The following is a 17,271-nucleotide window of genomic DNA, read 5'->3' on the forward strand; positions in this document are numbered from 1 at the left end:
CAAGACACTTTTTTAGCAGTATTTTTGTTTTAAACACATTTTTCCGTCTAGCAGTTAAAAACAACCACATACCGAGAATCAGGAACACCATCCCCTCGATAGTCTCCATTGTTCCTTTGTTTTTGTTTTTTTATTATTATATTTTTTTTTTTTATTTTTTTTTTTATTATTTATTTATTTTATTTTTTTTCCATTGTTCCTGTGTTGTGGGTTTGAAAATGTGGCGCTTTTAAGATGATGTCATGGCAGTAGAGGCGCGCAAATAACCAACGCGTTCTCATCCCAAAGCGCCATATAGGACGCTTTTGCAAAAGCGTAAATATCCAACGCACATGGCACCCTTTAACGTCTAATTAGACGCTTCGGTTAGGGTTAAGTTTAGGTAAGGTGTAGGGTAAGGGTTAGACCACTAGGGGGCGCCTTCTGCCCAAATATATCTGCGTCCCATTTCACGTTAAAGGGTGCCATGTGCGTTGGATATTTACGCTTTTGCAAAAGCGTCCTATATGGCGCTTTGGGATGAGAACGGGCTCAAATAACGATCAGTCCCACACACTTTGAAGGGTACTACTGCAGTGGAAACGCAAAACGATCCGAACTGTTCCGCGCCGAGTCGAAGCGTACTGGGCCGAACTGTACCGTACTATGCAGTGGAAAAGCGCCTATTGACACGTCCATTTCGCAAAAACTCTGTCCTCAAATAATAATAATAATAATAATTATTGTAAAATTTTATTAGTCTGTATATAGAAGATGCCTTTATCCAAAAAAGGAACAAAGCACAAATAAACACAATATTTTTGACGCATATCCATGTGTGTTTCACCAACCCGATCTCACGGGAATTCGTACGAATTTTATGAGGTGGCTAATTCGTAACAATTTGTACGACCTCACTCGTACGAATTAGTACGATTTAGCTAAATCGTACATATTTTACGAATTAGCCAATTCGTATGAATTCATACGAATGACCTACCCCTGACCCCGCCCCTAAACATAACCGTCACGTGGGTTTAGACAAATGTACAAATTTGTACGAGTGAGGTCGTATGAATTAGTACGGTTTCACTGCACTTTCAGTGGAAACAACTTAAAATACTCTTTCATTTCTGGTCATAGAGTAGCCTACATTATTCGCAAATACATTTATTTGCGTAAACTCACAATAACAAGAAAACGTTGTGCTTTGACAATCAGGCGCGCTTCATGATCAGTGAACTGAAGCGCGAGAACAGAAACAGCCACCGCATTCGAATTTGTTTGTTTTAAATTGGACATTTAAAGCTTTAGATTAAATCTTTAAATGTCCAATTTAAAACGAACAAATTCGAATCGAAAGCCAATATCTTCTGACTATGTAATTATAGGTAATTAATTTCTCTCTAAATGTGCATCCGGAGATGGAGATATGTTTTTAGCCGAAAATGATTTAGAAAACAATAGTTTATTAATAAACAATTAATGCCTCGTTATTTTATATTATTTTATTATCAGGCACATTTAGCCTATTATAGCCTATAAATCACCTAAATCCCAATTCTAGGCTGTGGTTACGGCTCTTCTCATTCAGCACTGCGGGGAAAATATCATTTCCAGGTCCTAATTTGGCCTCAGAAAACCAGTAAAATATATATTTTTTTCATATTAATTTGTCAAATATTTTAAATGTTTAAAGGGGGAAAAAAAGATCAAACAAATATCTGAAAATTCGTCGATGTGTAGCCTATATATTTTTGCGCAGCATTTGACTACCAACGTCCGTTGCCATTATTTTTTGGAATGACTTATCGCGAAAGAAAAAAAAGATGTTTTAGTCGCATAACATCGTTAATAGAAACGCTGTCATTTCACAATATTTTTTTATTGACATTCAGAAAAAAAAACGCAAAAGTTTTGTGCAAATATGTATTGACGCCACTTAACCGAGCAAAAAGGTTTCACTCGGTTATGCAATTTTAAACATGGACACCCCTAATAAAAAGTGAAATGTGCATCTTGCTTCAGATCATAACGTTCCATAACACCGATAAACTCCGCCTTTTACCTTGAGCACGCCTCTAGCACGAGCTGGCCCGCTCTGGCCCAAGGTATTCGAGGGGGCAGAAATCCTGGCCGTTGGCCCTGAGGAAGCCCCGATCAAGCCCCGGAAGTGACAGTGGAAACGCGACTGGCCCTAGCACGCACTAGCACGGCCCGGCCCTGGCCCGGCAGTGGAAACGCGGCTATTCATTCATTGATTTATGTCACTTGTTTAAGTAATCTAAAAAAAATAAAAATAAAAAATAACCCCGATTAGGGGGCCCCCTGGTGGCCCTAAGCGGCCGCTTAGTTCGCTCATGCCTCGGGCCGGCTCTGCTATAATGAATGGGGAAAGTGTTAAAAACTGTTTGATAACAGGCATTTTTATTTATAGTGTAAGAAATGATACACTTTAAGAACTCTATTCTGTTGAGAGTGTGTATATAGTAAATACTGTGAGCAGTGTGTGAGAGAGATGGTGCGGTGGGAGACTTACAGTGTGCTCTATTTTGGGGCAGCTGGGAAAACAGTGAAGTGTTTTGCTCAAGGAATAGCTTGTGAGTTCATGCCAAGGGCTTCTCTAGTCACCCTGCTCCTCTCTCATTGTTTCCTGGAATGCTGGGATACATGTGGCCTAATGAGGGGCAGTTCAGTCATGCACAAAAATCTAAAGCAACGCCTTCCGATAGCTATTTCCCTAAAATGTGAGTTCTGAGTGTGCAGCGCATTCCATTTGTGGCCATCTTTAAACACAAGGAGGACTACTTTATGTGGAAGGCTTTTACACAAACATGTGCAGAACGAGACCCAGACTCATTTTGTTTTGTCTGAAGAGATCTTGGTATATTAAATCACACTTTTATTTTGGTCTTCTGTCCTGGGGCAATGTTTACTCTCATGTCTGACTTGCACATCTAGTATTCTTGTTTCTCAATGTGAACAAATACACAGTCTTTTACAGCGGGGAACAGTAAGAGGACCATTAAACTCAAAATATGAAAGTCTCCCTAAACGTGTGTTTCTCTCTGATTTTAGCTTCTCTCTTCCTTTTCATCATGTTTTTACTCACCTCAATAAAAACTTAAGCTGGGTTTTTTTTTTTTATTGTTGCTTTTCAGATTGTATGATGTGGCCACAGTGGCATCTTGGGTAAAAGTCAAGGCAGATCTGTGCTACATCAACGGTCTTTTTCGGAATTTGCGATTATTCATCTTAGACATTTAAAGTTCTGATATGCTAAAATACTTGCAAAATTGAAATGATCCTGGACAAATGCAGTATAAAGCAAGTCTAATGGGGAATTGCACTACTGGAATAAATGTTGTATAAAGATGTAACTAAAGAATTGTATGGAGCAAAATCTATGCTGGTAATGCATAAACAGTTTATGAGTATGCTAAAAGCACTTTTTTTTTTTTGTTAAGAAGAATTTATATATTTTTTATTGATTAGTGGCAAGGCCTGATGTTCAGAATATTATTCAGGCCAACAATTTAGAGCTTATGAAGTCTATCATGCCCGGTCAAAAGAGGTTGCAGTCTCAGACTTCTCATTCTTCAGAGCAAACTTGAGGTAATTTTGCTTGATCATAATGCAAAAGTAATGCTATAAGATAAATGTATATAAGGTTTAGTACAGGTTATTGGTTTAAAAAATGTGGTATTAAATGATATATTATTAGATATCTGTTGTAGGGTCAGCCCGTGACCCAAAATATCTGATGCCATCAGAGCTTTGTTGCAAGCTAAGATTCAACATATAAATGCAATTATTCTCCGCTGGTGAACATGGCACACTAAAGAGTGCTGATTCTTCCCCCTATGATTAAAGAAACGCTCTGATCCTTCACATTGATGAGGCCTCTTGTCTTGAAATCTCAGGAATTGCCTTTCCTTAAATTAACTTTGTATGAGATTAACTGATCCTGCATAAGATATCTTTGTTGTAAATTATTCTTCCTCATGTCCCCCGATGCTATGCTGATGCTTCTCTGAAGCACTTTTGGGAATCACACTGAGAGTCAGAGTGCTTAATTGGGCCCGTGTCTTGTTACGCAACACGACACTGCTTGATGTGGCAGCTGAGAGAGAATGGAAGGCAAAAGAACTGCACGTGTCTGTTTGAATAATGGTACTGTATTATGTTCCACCTCTTTTAATATTCAATCTTTCATTTGTAATTGACCCTTTGCAGGGAGCTTGATTGACAGGTGATCTGACCAATCATACTTCGTCATCTGCCATTTTGTCTGACAAAACTTGGAATGTACTAATGCCTTTCCGTGGTTAAAGCAACATTCCTTCTTATGTTCATTCTTGTTTTTTGATGCTATAAATGAACTAGAAGGAAGAGATGATCGCATCATGAGCAGCTTGCTCTACAGCGATCTGTCACAACACATTAAAGAGCCACAAAACGGTATTTATTGTTTACATTTCTTTAAGAAAAATGACCAAATTTGAAAGATGAGACTTTGTTTAATATGTTTAATATCAAAAGTAACCGAAAAGTAATCTCACACAGTGAAAAAGTATTTTTCACTGCATGAGAACATGGTGTGGCGTGAGAGCGGCGTAGCCTGGCGGACACTAGAGACATTAACTAAGGGGGGGCGGGTCTTTGCAAACGGTCAATTAACAGGAAAAGGGTAAATATTACATTTTGCAGAAAATATAGTCTGTCCTTATCCATGTAACACGGGGTCGTTGCTTACAGGTCGAAGTCAAAATAGTTTATCCACAACAAATATACGGTATTTCAATTTCTAGGATATTACTTGAGTCCCCCAATGCAATTCAGAGAGATTTAAATGGATAGTTCACCCAAAAAAGAAAAGTCATCACTCACTTGCTGAACATAATATATATATATATATATATATATATATTGAAGACCAACCAAACAGTTGATGGGCCTCACATATTATTGGGGAAACATACTATGGAAGTCAATGTGGCCCATCAACTGTTTGGTTACAGACATTCTTCAAAATATCTTCTTTTGTGTTCAACAGCCCATTCTCATCCTTTAGCGTCATATAGAACGCTATATGACAAAACGGTGCTATACTACGCACATGGCACCCTTTTTCGTTAATATTCACGCGAACCCAAGGCGTCATAAATCTTTTCGCGTAACATGAGACTACCCTACCCTACCCCACACCTAAACCTAACCATCACAGCGCGTGTTATATTAACAATAACGGGTGCCATGTGCGTAGTATAGCGCCGTTTTGTCATATAGCGTTCTATATGACGCTAAAGGATGAGAATGCGTTGGTTCAACAGAAGTATGCAATCCGATCTCATAGAAATTCGTGAGATCGTACATTTTTTCTATATCATTGTACACAATTTACGAGTTGGCCAATTCGCATGAATTCGTACGAATGACCTACACCTGACCCCGCCCCTAAACCTACCCATCATGTGGGTTTAGACAAATCGTATGAATTCGTACGAGTGAGGTCGTATGAATTAGTACGAGTTATCCACTTTTTAATCACTCTTACGAATTCGTCCGAATTGGTCGTGAGATAGCATTGAATTATGACATAATTGTCATAGGTTTATGTTTAGATGTGAATGTTTGGGTGAACTGTCCCTTTAGTGTCTATGAAGTGAATATATTTAAAAGTAATTGTACAAGTAATGAGTAATTGTAAGTATAATTGCAAGTAATAGCACAATTTGCGGCTTCATTCATGTCTGTAGCACAAACGATGTGAGACACGTTAGTCTAGTATACCACTAACGAGGGTTTCACAGTGTTCCTAAGAAAGGCAGAATATGGGAAGGAAAGATATGGAAATGTTTGGAAATGATTTTATCTGTGTTTATTTGATTGATAGAGCACTCTGTTAGGAAATGTGTTGCATTATCTACAGGATTACAATGAGATTGAAATGTTTTCATTAGATCGAATTGTGTGTTTCACTCCAGATGATCCACAAAATGAACTATATCTTATAATCAGGTATATTTTGCGGCACTTTAACGTCTGGTCCTTTTCTTGATATTATCCCCTTCTGCCTTGTAAGTGTAATAGACGTAGGCCAAAAAGAGCTGTGTGTGTAAACTTCACTCCTTAGGTTAATCTGTCTTTATAATTCTGCCTTGTTAATGCACCCACCTCCCACACCAGAGACCCTAGTTCGAGTCCCACTCGGAGCCGATCGCGTAGGACCGGTTACATGTGGTGACGTCACCCGGATGGGTGTAACGGACGTATGCCATTAAGAGTTGTGTGTGTAAACCTCACTCCCCTGGGCTCAAGAGATGCGTTGTCTTGTCCACACCGGAGTTCCCGCTTTGAATGTCGCTCGAAGCGATCGAGTGGGACCGGTCACACAAGCATTGGATGTTATTGCAAAGTTCTGCCAGCAGGGTCTCCACTGAGTGTTTTTGATCCATTTCATGCATTGTATGGATCTTGTTATTGTAGTGTCCTGGAGTGTCTCATGCTACACTTCATCCAGAACTTTTATTTTATAATTATTTATAAGTAATCATGAATGCAGTTTCTGACCTCATATTAATTGAGAGGTCTTTTAAATAGACCATTCAAATTAATTGCAAAACAGCCAGATGGACATTCAAAATGTTGAAAACGCACAATTTATCGGTGTTGTTTTCTTTTCACTTTTTTAGTGACTGTCAACTATCAAGATCATCCTAAGAATACCCTGACAACTATAAACACTTTCATATTTATAAATTTCAAAACTCAACAATGAATACATTCACAAACTGGTCAGATGAATCCATTAATTTCAGTACCTCAACTTTTTGTCCTTCTTTCATGGTTTTCTGCATCAATTCTTTAATCTCTCCCCAGTCATCTGTGTTTTCCCCTTTCTATTTCTCTCAGCGTGTTCAACAGGTGTTGAGCGTCTGGAATGTGTTACCGGAAGCTGCAGTAGATCTTGAGCCTGTACTAGATCAAGCTCAGCAGTGGTCAGAGGTCAGAGGGCCCTCCTGAGCACTAAAACACCTAAGGCACAGTTCCTCTGCGTTTACTCAGCGATCAGCGTCACAGTGAACAGCAGACCAGCGGGACTCAATTCCATTGGAAATTCCACCATACCATTTCCTTCACTTGACATAACAGAGCTATACTGGGCATGTTGGAACGGTTTGGAAATACGGTAGGTTTGTTGTCTTGTGTCCATGTCATGTGGCCTTGGTTTTCATAGGTGTTGTTGTTTGTGAGTCAAAGTTTAATCCTTGTTTTAACATGAGAATGATTTATGGAAGCCCCTATAGCAGTCTACATCTGTCTTTAGGAAGCTGGACATTTATGAGGACAGTTTTGTATGAGGGAATCTGTATTTTGGTGAGACAGCTGACCGCTGCTGACTTACTGCTCACACGCTTACTTACCACAGTGTCATGCCTGACATACCTGACTGAGGTCTATTTACACACAGGTTTATTTGGCTATTTAAATGAATACATACCATTGACTTATATATACACTCTCAGGAAAAAAGGTACAAAAACTATCACTGGGGCTGTATCTTTTCAAAAGGTACACTTTTGTACCTTAAGGGTGCATATTGGTACCTTAATGGTACATACTAGCACCTAAAATGAACATATCAACACTTAAACTGTACATATTAGTACCTGAAATGTACATATTAGCACCTATTAGCACATAAAATGTACGTATCAACACTTAACATGTACATATTAGCACCTGAAATGTACATATTAGCACCAAAAATTTACATATTAGCACATAAAATGTACATATTAGCACATAAAATGTATATATTAGCACATAAAACGTACAAATTAGTACCTAAAATGGACAAAAGTGTACCTTTTGAAAAGGTACAGCCCCAGTGACAGCTTTCGTACCTTTTTTCTGAGAGAGTATAGGGTGAATTCAGGGTGATTCAAACACTTCTCCAATTAATCTCAGTGGCAAAAAGTGTCCAATCACCCTGAATTCACCCATATTCACTCTTATGACAAAAAAAAAAAGGATAAATGAAGAGTTCAGATGCAAAAGCCTCTAAATGCCATTTGAAATTTTCTTCTTTTAATGATGATTTTTATCAAACTTGTATATTTAAGTTCAGTAATTTCACTTAAATAACAATTAATAGGTAATTATCATTGCCATTTAAGTGAAATCACTGAACTTAAATATACAAGCTTGATAAAAATTATCATTCTAGAAGAAAATTTCAAATGGCACTTAGAGGCTTTTGCATCTGAACTCTTCAAATACTGATGCAAGAAGTTCCAGAAAAACATGCTGGTACAAGTTGAGTCCAGCTGAAATGTACCCAAGAGCCTTATCCATTTGAGAACTCACACCGTGGAGGGACACTGTTCAGAACATAAACGCTTAAGAAAATAACATCTGATTCTTAAACTTGAACTTGCCTCCTCTAGGAATATATGATAAAAAAAAAAAAAAAAATCTGCTTTGGATAAGTTTGCCCAGATCCCATCTGAGTTATACAGAATGTTTCAACACTGCTGGCCTCAGCCTTTACATTGATTTACTGCAGATGATACCACACACACACACACACACACGCACACACACACACACAAAATAATAATAATAATAATGAAGAATCAGCTAATTTTATCTTTGGCTTCCTCAAGAAACAATTTTTTCTAGTTCTTTCACAGTTCTTGTTCAAAGACTTGAATGAAATCTACATTATTTTTAATACACCAAACAGACTTCCACTCAATTCTTGTTTGGTGACTGTTTAGACACTTCTCACAGTTTGCAAAAACAACCAAAAATCATGTTTACTGTGTAAGTCAATGACGCAATTCACCTTTGGCTAAGCCCCGCCCCCCTTAGTTACTGTTGCTACATCCATCAAACTTCATCTGCGCTCTGCGTGGCTTATGCTGTGACGGCTCTTCCTGCTGAAATGTTATCAAACTTTATAAAGCAGCAAATAAAGTGTCCGATAGAAGTAGGCAAAAGGGGCTGCAATATGCGTTTGAAGGCTATATTCAAGACGGTGAAACGCAAGAAACAACAAGGCATCCAAAATAGAGGCAAAAGCATAACGTTACTGGTCACAGTTTCCTACTAATCGAGACGGAGGCTGGGACTAACAATATCAGGGAGCAACACTGTTCATGCAAGCTGGGTAGGCGTTATTGCAAAGCAAACGGACTACACGAGTACTGTATAACGTTGTATTTATTAGCAGCGTATGCTAGCGTGTCAACAACCGGTATGAGAACCGAAATCATAACCTAAAACATTATAAAATGGTCTAACTAGTATAACTTAACATTCACAGTAAGGTTTGAAGTAAAAAAAGATGTGCTTGTTGATCTTTGCGGGGTTTAGCTGACTGAGGACGTCCACACAGTTTAATCCAAAGACGACACTTGTCAGGATTTTACTTCGGTTTTGGGAAGGGAAAAAACGGACATCCCCCTCCAACCTCTCTGGGAAACGCGTATCTGTGTTACAAATGTCCCAGGCACAACGCTTAACCATATTTTGGATAAAATTATGACGGTAATAGCCTGCCGAGACCAAAAATATGAGATGCCTGTGTTGAAAGTCAATGGAGCGCTGTGAAAAAGTGTCCGACCTCTGTGGGAGCTCGTTCTTGGCTGCGATGTGATTGGTCAATCTACATTCTAGGGCGTGGCTTAGCCAAAGGTAAATTGCCCTGAAATAAATAAATGGGGTATGATGTAACTATTCTTAACTTTTTACATGAACCAAAATCCACATACAGTACGTTTGTCTGCCCTTTAGGCACTAAAAGGATAGCTTTTAAGTTCACATAACACATTTTTACAGAATTAATGTATATAGTAAAGATATAACAAAAATTCAAGCTATACACATTTTGCTTTGTTGTGACTTCCATTGCAAGTGCATTAATGCAAACCCAATTTTTGTTTGTTTTTACAAACTTTGGTATTTCTCAAGTTCACACTTATAGTATAAAATATGTGTATGCTGTCAGAGGAGAGGACTTGGAGCTTGGAATTTGGCCCGAACCCAGAGGACTCCCTCCCATATTCCTGGGTGGGATAGAGATAGTCGAGAGTGAGGAGTTGGGGTGGAGGAGGGATGCTGGTTAAGTCGGCTATACCAACACTATCTCACGACCAATTCGTACGAATTCGACGAACGATTAAAAAGTGTCTAATTCGTACTAATTCATACGACCTCACTCGTACGAATTCGTACGATTTGTCTAAACCCACGTGATGGGTAGGTTTAGGTGCGGGGTGAGGGGTAGATCATTCGTACAAATTCATACCAATTGGCCAATTCGTAAAATATGTACGATTTAGCGACATTGTACTAATTCGTACGAGTGAGGTCGTATGAATTGTTACGAATAAGCCAGTTTTTAATCATTCGAATTCGTATGACTTGGTCGTGAGATCGGGTTGGCTATATATATAAGTCTCCTCTCGCGCTGATTGGGTAGATTATCTGAATGTGCTCCTCCTGAACTTTGGTAAAGGAGTAGTCCACTATTAAAAAAAAAAACTTTTGCTGATAATTTACTCACCCCCATGTCATGCAAGATATCCATGTCATTCTTTCTTCAGTCGAAAGAAATTAAGGTTTTTTATGAAAACATTCCAGGATTTTTCTCCATATAATGGACTTCAATGGGAACCAAACGGTTCAAGGTCCAAAAGACAGTTTTAGTGCAAACTGCAAACTGTTCAAAGGGCTTTAAATGTGTCCAGACGATGAATAAGGGTCCTATCAAGCGAAACGATCACTCATTTAATTTGATGAACGAGTTCGAATAGGAGAGTCACGAACGAACGCGCATCACAGAACAGAGCAAGGCGACCATTTGAGCTTATAAAACTTAAACATTGTTATTATTTTTTTTAAAATGAGTGATCGTTTCGCTTGATAAGACCCTTAGCATCGTCTGGAATCGTTTAAAGCCCTTTGAACAGTTTGCAGTTTGCACTGAAAGTGTCTTTTGGACCTTGAACTGTTTGGTTCCCACTGAAGTGCATTATAATGAGAAAATCCTGGAATGTTTTCATCAAAAACCTTAATTTCTTTTCGACTGAAGAAAGAATGACATGGACATCTTGGATGACATAATGATAATGGATGAGTAAATTATCAGCAAAGTTTTTTAAAGTGAAATACTCCTTTAACAGAACATCATGAGATCAATTTATTTGTGTTAATCATGTGTTGAATTGAATAACAAAGCACATCATGCTAATCTGAGCAACAGCAGAAACTGTAACTGATACCTGCAACATCTACAACTTGAGATAGATGTACATGAACAAAAAAGAAACACAAAGGATAAATCATATTAGCATTTTAGCAAATTAGCATATAATCCCAAACATTCGATTTCTAATAAGCCAAATGCTCTAAACGTTTGAAAAATGTGCATTAACTAGCATTAGTTGTTATCTAGAGACACAAAAATGAGTAGAGTTTGTGATAAAAACCAGGACTTATCCATTCCGGTGCCTGTGCAAGATGTCCTCGGTAAGTATTGAGCCTTTCTTAACTTCCACGTGTTTTTCCGCTCCTGAAAAATACACAGCAGCTTATGTTCTCTGTCTGTTAGACATCTGCATGCTGACCTTTCTCCAACGATTCCTTTCTCACTTGAGTGATAGACACACACCCAGACACACATCTGGTTTACTATCTTTGTGGGGACTCTCCATAGACGTAACGGTTTGTATACTGTACAAACTGTATATTCTATCCCCTTACACTAACCCTATCCCTAAACCTACCCATCACATAAAACTTTCGGCATTTTTACATATTCAAAAAACTCATTCCGTATTATTTATAGGTTGTTTGCTCAATTTGGGTCCCCACGGTGGCACGAGTTCCCATGAGTCAGTATGCATTCAGGTTGAATTCCCCACCAGGATAGAAAAACATGTACACACACAAACATTCACCGCCGTAAACACCGGAGCACCCACACACAGGAAGGGGCAGCGATGTAGACAGATATTCTGTTTTTTCCACTGCGGCTACAATTAGATCAGGTTATCTGAGGAAGGGTTGTGACTGTGTTCTTGCAATGCTGCTCTGTCGCTGAGGTAGTGGATCTGTTTGCTGTCTTTATGTTCCTGCCAGGAAGAGGGTCCCACCGCTGTGTTATAGTGCACAGCCGCACCATTTAAGGTCTGTTACGCTCCACTCACGCACGTATGTAGACACACACACCATCACTCTGCACCACATAATTCATACACTGACCTTTAGAGCACAAATAAAATGTTAGTGTTAACACAGCCACACGGTACAGTCTATCTATATATCTAATTTATCTATCGATCATGTTTTGAAGGATCTGATAAAGTGACCAAGGCTAGTAAGAAGACATCAGGATTAAACTGGGCCTGACCTGAGATGACAAAAGGACTGTCTGGCTACCATCTGAAAAGCTTTTTGCTCAACTCTTGAGGACCAGTTTAAGAATGAAAGGCCATTTTTGACACAGGGAAATAACTCCAAAAGCTGAGACCCATAAATTCCACCAGATGTGGGCAGTCTGGAAGAGGAGCGGTGATGGTCCGACATAGCAGATATTTTGCCATTGTCTCTGAGACCATGACAGCACTGAGAACAAATGAATGAGTCAGATAGTGAGTGAGTTCTGGTTGTTTACATTAAATACGGTGTACAAACTGTTCCCCTAAAAGGCCCAAAATAAAAGTGGGGGAATGGCTTGATACTGAAAGTTATATAAACAGCACCTTTAAATGGAAGTCCATGAAATGAAAACATTACTGAGTTCTTAGAGAGAGAAGAGATAATCAGCCATTTGAATTGTCCATTGGATGGCGTCCTATCATCAACTATTTTCCTTAGAAGAATAAGGTCTAATAAGATGCCCCCCCTCCCCCTTTGATAACGGTGTGTTACACTCCTCTAAAAATATAACATGCCTGAGCCGAGGGGACACAACAGCGTGAGAGAATAAGTCGACAGAGAGAGATGAAAGCTGGAGTCAGTTCCGTTTATATCAACCTGAATCTCCTCATTTAGAGAATGTGAGCACAGACCGTGTGAACTGACAGTCGATAAAACATAAGCAGACAGAGAGACGGTAATTAGCATGAGCACGTCTACGTTGTGACATTTCTCAAGCCTTGTTTTGTAATGATGCATCTGGAAACTGCTGAGAAGGGCAACCCCACCTCTGAGCTCAGACAATTGACTCCTCAGTTTAGAAACAGAAATGTTTACATATTTAAATCTGCACTGGAAACTGATATGACAGTCATAATCAAACTGTTTTTACATTCTCTTAAAAATGTTTTTGATCCTGGAGTGTTTGCTAATCCATTGCCATGTCTAGTAAGAATGGTTTTCATTGGGTTTCCAGTTGCTAGGCTGTTGGTCAAGGTCTCATCTACATTCACACAGTTATTGTCAATGAGTGACAACTGTATTTACTAACAGCTGACTCATAAATTCCCCTGCACATACTACAGCAGACAAGAATGCACTGGCCTGTATGGACAGATAACTGAAGTCAATCCGTTTTTATAGGCTTGAATCTATCTTTCTATCGTTCTACAGTATCTGTTTGCCTAAAACTGTCCATCCATGCATGCAATTTTGCCAGGTACATGGATCAACATATTTTGTTAACATATTTTTGGTAACACTTTACAATATAGGTGCACCAATATGCATTAATTCACAGATAATCATGAGTTAACATATAACTAATGAAGAACTAAACCATTAATTAATGATTACTGTATCAATATCTAAATACGATTAATAGATTAAGTAATACATGAATTGCTATTAATTCAATGTGTCATTGTGTATTAATTCCTTCATAACATATTTTATTAACTAATAGTTGAAATTAATGTGTTAATTACCACAATTAGTCAAAGCTATGCACTTCAACTTCCAGTTGTCTGCTTTAATTAATCATTAGCTAATGATTTGCAAAGGTATCATTATGTTATGACTTTACTTGTTGGGGCACATCATTATTAACTAGTCATTTAGTAATTGTAGTAGTTTTGCACATGAATTTGCACTAAAATGAAGTAATTAATGTATTAATGCATATTAGTGTACCTGTCATATTATCTGGAAGTTGAAATACAAGCCTTTGGGTCATTCTGGTAATTAACATATTAATTAACACTATTAGTTAAAAAAATTGTTATGGAATTAATCCACAATTACATATTTAATTAATAACAATTCATGTATTCTAATACATTAACCTTACAGACTCTTAATTTGTTCATAATGTGGTAATCATTAATGAATAGCTTAGATAATCATTAGTTACACATTAATTCAGTATTATCTGTGCAATAGTTAAGCATGAATTAATGCTTATTAGTGCACCCGTATTGTAAAGTGTTACCATACTTTTTAAATTTTTGTCATAACCCTATCAATTTACCCCTAAACCCAACCCTACCCACAACTTATCTGTAAAATCAGAGGAAAATGAAATGTGAATAATACCATGTAGAAGCACATAACCTTGGTTGTTGGTTGTAAGTCTAAATTTGACATACATTTTGATTGTCCATTGATTGGAAAGTTGTTCAGGAGCACATGTTATATATATATATATATATATATATATATATATATATATATACAGTGTTGGGAGTAACGCATTACAAAAGTAATACATTACAGTAACATATTACTTTTTGCTGTAACGCAGTAGTGTAAGGCATTACCAATCAATTTTCAGTAATATTTTACTCGTTACATGTTCAGTGAGGCTTGTATTACAGTTGTATTACAGTGTATTGTCTGCTTTTACTTCTTAAAGGCAACAGACTATGTGAAAGTTTTAAAGCGGTCTTTTAGTGCCAGTTCAGAGCGGTCGCGTCTGTAACATTGTTTTTTCCTCATAAATGCGAACACGAAAACTAAAATAAAATGAATATTTTAAGTACTATGGAGACTGGAAAGCCAACCCTTCGTCATCCGATTTGCGCAGTGTAATTAACAGAATTACAAAAAATATATTTTACCTCCTATTTTTTTGTCACACATGAATGTGTGTCTTTTCCCTAATATTAAAAATAAAACAGACTGATATTTGTCTAATGTTTGGAGTCCTTTAAGGAAGTAGCCATACACGTTTCAATACATGTATTTTCTGAGAATTTTTATTTCAAGTTTTGACTGCAAATGTCATGTCCATAATGCTGGACTTCCCCAATTTTCAATAATTTATCCTCAACTAGTTTTGTGGTGTAGGTCTACGTATTTTATAATGTTAACTTCAAATAATACTAATAGCCTAATTTAAAGATAAGGCAGCATTGGATCTGGACGGTAAGGAGAATAACGCTGGAGTTGGAAGAGGTGTGTCGCGATTCTGTAGGTTCGTGGATCTGAGTCGTGTGGCGAATCGCGATTTCGGTTTCATATTGCTTATCGTTACAGCCCAAAAGTTAAGTTCTACTTAGTTATTTTTGGTGAAAGTAACTCAAAAGTAATACATGAGTAATGTAACGCATTACAATTCTGGGACAGTAATATTGTAAGGTAATGAATTACTTTTAAATAACAGTAACAAGTAATACCTAATGTATTACAGTTTGGAAGTAACTTGCACAACACTGTATATATATATATATATATATATATATATATATATATGTTGATCGAGGAACATGTTGTAGGCTACTTGGTGAAATCACATTCAGCTCATCCATCCATCTTGATGAAGCTGCATGCATGTAGGTATCATTCAAGTCTGTAGCATGTACTGTATGTATATGAACAATAATAATAATAGTGTTGCATGACTTAGCAAGCATCACCAATAATAAATGATCACTGAACCCTTGATCAAGCCTGCCGTATTGACCATATCTCCTTACTGACTTCCTAGATTTCAGGGCATAGCGGCAGAACTGATCAATGACTGACAGAACGTCCTCTGGTCCTGGAGCTCAGAGACATCCGATTGGGTTTCACTGAGAGAGTTGGATGGAGAGACTGTATAACAGGAATGGGATGAGTAATGTCTGCGCCAGCACCATCCCACCCCACCCTGTAATCCAATCAGTCCCTCAGGTGCACAGCAGTCCTGTGCTAATCACTGTGTCATCATTCGCACAGCAGGATGGACAGAGAATTAGCTCCTATCACATCCCTGTGATCACACCAAAGACAACGTATTTGTGAATCCTGCTCACTTAATAATGATAAACTATCATAACATAATACAAAATATATAACTGTGATAAAGGAAAATGCACATATGTGCATATGGTGAATGCACAGCCATAAAAATTGTTTCTTATTATGATCCTACTTTGATGTTCTGTCAAACATCTAAAAACAATACACCAATGTAGGCTCTGTTTTATGGTTTTACCATGGATAAATAGTAAAACAGCATTAGCCAAGAGGTAAAGCACTGCTAGTTCATCCAAAAATGTAAAATTTGTTATCATTTACTTACCCATTGAACACAAAAGATGATATTTATTTTGAAGAATGGGTAACCAAACAGTTGATGGGGACCATTGACTTCCATAGCCTGGTTTACATACTATGGAAGTCAATGTGGCACATCAACTGTTTGGTTACCTATTCTTCAAATGATCTTCTTTTGAGCTTGTTAAAAGAAAGAAATTCATACTGTTTTGGAACAACTTGAGGGTGAGTAAATGATGACAGATTGTTTTGGGTCCCTGCAACATACAGCTTTGTGTGGCTTATTGTTATATTGGCTGTTAACATGACTTTATAGAATTAATAGTGTGCATTTTTCAGTGCTTGCATAACTAAACTAAATATTAACTTTATTAATATTTTTTATTTTTATTTTATTTTTTTGTAAAATATGTGTGTACGGTGCTGTTTGGTTATGATTAAACAAATAGCCTATTATTAAAATATGTTTTCTGAGCATTGGATGCCTTTCAAAGAAAACCAATAGACTATCTTTTCTCTTGTTCTTTTCTCTCTCTAGCCCTGCATTTGAATTACAGCCCCTCTCTCATGAATGTAAAGAGGGATGATGCTTTCATATCATGGCTGGATGGTCATGAATACACAATAGTCTACTGTATGTCCCTCAGAGTGGCCATAGAAAGAAAAAATGCTGCCATTGCCATAATCCTAAATAGGCTTATTATTCAGCTAATGATTCATGCAAAACAGAGGTTTTTTTTTTCTTTTTAGATTGAATCATTTTAGATCTAAGATGTCTGACAATTAGGCTACAGCATGTAATTCAAGTTTCAGGTTTCACGA

The sequence above is a fragment of the Pimephales promelas genome, chromosome 11 (assembly GCF_988280905.1).
Source record: "Pimephales promelas chromosome 11, fPimPro1.hap1.1, whole genome shotgun sequence".
NCBI classification, from domain to species: domain Eukaryota; kingdom Metazoa; phylum Chordata; class Actinopteri; order Cypriniformes; family Leuciscidae; genus Pimephales; species Pimephales promelas.